We start from the raw sequence: 4,873 nt of genomic DNA on the forward strand, positions 1-4,873 counted from the left end.
TAGACTAGCTCTAGACAATTTATATCATTCCTGGCCTTTAATCATAAGCTATCTGAAATTTCTTAGTCCCATATTTATTTCGAGTGTAATCAGTCCATCTTTTCCACTCCAGTTTAAATCTCTCGTTTGAATGGTCCTTAAGATATGCAGATATTTTAGCCATCTCGGCTAGGTTTGTGACTTTCAATGTCCATTCTTGAATAGTAGGCAAATCTTCCTTCTTCCAGTATTGCGCCACCAACAATCTAGCTGCAGTTATTAAATGCAAAATCAAATTAATCTCTACGGCTGTACAATCAGTAATTATACCTAACAAAAATAACTGAGGGGTAAACTTAAAAATATGGAACGCTTCACGAATTTGCGTGTCATCCTTCCGCGGGGGCCATGCTAATCTTCTCTGTATCGTTCCAATTTTAGTGTTATGTGCTGCCGAAGCAAGCACAACAGGTAAATATTTTATAAGATTTTTTTTTTAAAAAAGCAGAGTTATTATCAATGTTGCACTTGCAAATTCTTTCCTACCTACATTCTATGTAAAAAAAAAAAAAACTTCTGGCAGCAGGTTTGACAAGTTGGTTTGGAGACTGTGGTTCTAAAAAGCTTTGTTCTTCCTGCCCCATTTGGATAAAATGAACAGAAATATCAATGATATTTCTGAAATATCAGTGATATGTCACTGTGCACCCAGCCTTTAAAACTTCAAAGCTCTCTTCCATTGTTTTGCTGCCATTTCTGATCTCCTCCATTTCCATGTATTAAGTCTTTAAATGCTTGCTTTCAATCTCTTAATTCAGCCTTAGTTTATTTCCAGCTTCTTGATTCAGGGAAGTAATATAATCCCATATCTAAAGGCACATTTGATAATTGTGTGAGTTACAGCATGATTATCAAATGATGCTCAATTGCTTCTGTTAATGGATATATATTTTTTTGGTGCTGGCTTTTACATGCTTCAAAGAAACAGTGGGACCTTTATAGTGGCAATTCAGAATACCATTGTTATTTCAAGAAGTTTATAGTGACATATTTTGATTTCTCCTTCATATTAAGAACTGTTGAGAACTTTAGAATTCATTCTGAGCTAACCTGCATATTTTCACTCTTCTTTGCTGAATAAGAAAAGAATCTTCACATAATTGCAAACCTGTGAAAGTCTCAGTTCCCATCCTAAAACCATCTGCCATCCGGTCAAAGTCAGATCCAGCAATCTCAGGACAATAGCAGGGCTGTGAAGTCATAGTGGCAGGTTTTGATTAAAAACCTTGGGATTGTTGTTCTTTATGCACAGAACCTAACAGCGAATTCTGTGGAAATTGGCCACCCTTGGGGTATCTCTGCTGTCATTGTTAAAGAGCTCTGGACAGCTTATAAGAGATTTGGGTATCATCTTGTTCAGTTTGCAATGCTTTTTATGTTAAGGTTTTAAGTCTGTTTTCTACCGTTAAATAATAAATCTTAAAATATTTTTATTCACTGGAGTGTTCATTACCTCTGGATCCGCAAGAACCAATTGTCTGGGCATCTGATCACTGACACTTGGCAAAACAATTTATTGTAAAGGAGATTTGTGGAGAGGAGAAAGAAAAAATATAGTTTGCAAGGAACACTTATTAAAATTCTATTCCTCATACGTATAAATATACATATGAAATCTAGCTTCCATGTATTTTATTTAATATTGTGGCTACAGCAAGCATAATCAATATAATCAATAGTTCAGTTCATTAAACTGATTGGTTGACACAAATTTAACAGTGAAATACAATTTTAACATCAGATAGTTTTTGTTTGAATCTTATAATAAATTATTTTTTATATTGAGGTTATCTTACTTGTTGCATTTTACCACAATGTCAAAAACTATTAAATATTGCCTTTTTCATATCACTATCTGTTGATAATCAGATTGTGTTGATTTTTTTTCCTATAAGAGTAATTCATGTAATCTTCACCAATGCACCTTTAGCTATTCCACCCCCTCCACACACACACAATATCTCTATTCATAGGAGGATGGGGCACGAATGTCAAAGAATCTAAAGATGACCTTTAGAAAGGAATAGAAGAATCATTAAGGAGAGACATCCTGGAAAGTTAACACAATCCAGGGATGGAGGCAAATGGTAAGAAACTCAAATAACCCTGCTTTGATTTGATTTAGATGGGACAGATAGAAACTTGAATAGCCTTTTAATATTCTGTTATTATATCCTATAACTATAACAATAAATTAGCATTCAGCGAGGAACTGATATCTGCCTTAGGACAGTATGTTTTTTGACAGCAAAGGTAAACCAATTTATTTAACTAATACATATAAATAATATTAGACAATCCATGACCAGTTGTATCAACGTTTCAGAGATATTTTCTTATCAGATTCCATAATGCCTTCAACAATGGCAGAGATTCTAGTGCACTACCTTCACTGGAAAAATTTATTAAAAATTCTGGGATTATGTCTATGGCAGTAGAGTATTGACTATTGCATACACATAGTCCTCAACTTTCAACCACAATTGGGGCCAGAACTTCTATCACCAAGCAAGGCAGTAGATTTTACTTCCTTTTTTTTTTTTATTAAAAAGTTTTAATAAGTTTTACAATTGTATACCTTTCCCATTCCCTCCCTCCCCCCCAATCTTACATCCCCTCCCAACCTCCCAGAGCAAATACAGGGTATAAACATTTAACAATCATACACTAAAATAAACTAACTAACTTTAGCATCGTACCTTCACTTATACTTTAACTCCCCTTTTGTAAAGCTAACTTTAAGCAAATTGTATCCTTGCTTGGTCATTCATTCATAAGCTATCTGGAATTTCTTAGTCCCATATTTATTCTGAATATAATCAATCCATCTTCTCCATTCCAGCTTGTATTTCTCATCTGAATGGTCCTTAAGATATTTAGTTATTAATTTATTTATTAATTAGACTTATATACCGCTTCATAGGGCTTTCAGCCCTCTCTAAGCGGTTTACAGATTTTTTAGCAAATTGAGTCAGCAACTTGCCCCCACAGTCTGGGTCCTCATTTCACCCACCTCGGAAGGATGGAAGGCTGAGTCGACCTTGAGCCAGTGAGATTTGAACCGCTGAACTGCAGATCACAGTCAGCTAAAGTGGCCTGCAGTACTGCACCCTAACCACTGCGCCACCTCGGCTCAACTGGCCTCAGAATGCAATAGACGGATGGAATTCAGAGGAGGCCTAATCTGTGGGATCTGATCGGTCTGTTGGAGGTAATTGGCAGCAGGCGGTCTCTCAAGTACCCAGATCCAATACCAAAGTTGATAACTTTGATCAATCAATAAACAAAAGGTCATTAAGTCAAGGACGACTTGTATTCCATTTGTACAACTGAGGGAATGAACACTTTTTGCTTAGGAACTTTTCAAGATATTCATCCAAGAGGCAGCAAATGCTGAACATTTAATTATTCCCCTGACCGCCCCCTAAAAAGGAGATCGTTAGGTTTATCATCACAGCTGAGTGAAACCCAGCATGAGACAGGTTGCTAACGGGCAACAAGGGTTTCCTGGACACGCCTGCTGGTTTTTCCACTTAGCATTGAAAGGCTAATATTTCAGAGATTTTAATGGATTTCATGTTTCTTGCTGATGCACCTTGTCCGTTTCGCCCCCAAAACATTTTGCATTTTCTTAGCAAAATACCTTATAAAAGCATTGAAATGCTGCTATATTTCTATGTCAGCACCCCACATTTATAATGCTGTTAAATTCATTCAGGTATGAATGTAAACCTAATCAAAAGTAAAAAAAAAAGATTATAAAAGAGAATAGTGTATCAAAAATGAGATAATCCCTCACTGAGACAAACAAATAAGTAATCATTTTAAAACCCTGCCTTAGTTTATGTAAACACAGCTTTTTTATATTGAAAAGTTTTAATAAATTTTACAAATGTTTCCCCTTCCCCTTCCCTCCCCCCCATAACCCTCCCCCCCTCCAACTCTCCCTCCCCCCAACTTCCCAGAGCAACATACAGGGTATAAACATTTAACAATCATACACTAACATTGTGAGCCGCCCGGAGTCCTTCGGGAGTGGGCGGCATACAAAACCAACCAACCAACCAACCAACCAACAAACAAACAAACAAACAACAACATAAGCTAATTAACTATAGCATCCTACCTCCCTCTTGTACTTTAACTCCCCTTTTATTAAACTAAATTTAGATAAATTATAACATTCCTTGTTCATTCATAAGCTAATTGAAATTTCTTAGTCCAATATTTATTTTGAATGTAATCAATCCATCTTCTCCATTCCAACTTATATTTCTCATCTGAATGGTCCTTCAAATATGCTGAGATTTTGGCCATCTCTGCTAAATTTACTACTTTTAACGTCCATTCTTGGATAGTAGGCAATTCTTCTTTCTTCCAGTACTGCGCCACCAACAATCTTGCTGCCGTTATTAAGTTCAGAATCAAATTAATCTCTATAACTGTACAGTCTGTAATTATACCTAGCAAGAACAACTGAGGAGTAAAGTTTATCCTCTTTTTAAAAATATTTTGAATTATCCACCATATTTTTATCCAAAATGCTTTAACTTTTTTACAAGTCCACCATACATGATAATACGTAGCGTCAACACAATCACATCTCCAACATATGGATTGTAAATTCAGATACATACAAGCTATGTACACACAGTTTTAAGTACACAATATTGCCAAAAGTATTCGCTCACCTGCCTTTACTCGCATATGAATTTACTGGAAGTGACATCCCATTCCTAATCCATAGGGTTCAATATGACGTCGGTCCACCCTTTGCAGCTATAACAGCTTCAACTCTTCTGGGAAGGCTCTCCACAAGGTTCAGGAGTGTGTT

General features: G+C 36.1%; 1 non-coding gene across 1 annotated transcript; it reads right to left on the reverse strand.

Moving 5' to 3' along the window:
- Positions 1 to 337: 337 nt before the first annotated feature.
- Positions 338 to 445, reverse strand: LOC116510837. Its single transcript, XR_004255674.1, has one exon. It is a non-coding gene; the product is annotated as a U6 spliceosomal RNA (small nuclear RNA).
- Positions 446 to 4,873: the final 4,428 nt, after the last annotated feature.

Source organism: Thamnophis elegans, chromosome 6, assembly GCF_009769535.1.
Source record: "Thamnophis elegans isolate rThaEle1 chromosome 6, rThaEle1.pri, whole genome shotgun sequence".
Taxonomy (NCBI): Eukaryota; Metazoa; Chordata; class Lepidosauria; order Squamata; family Colubridae; genus Thamnophis; species Thamnophis elegans.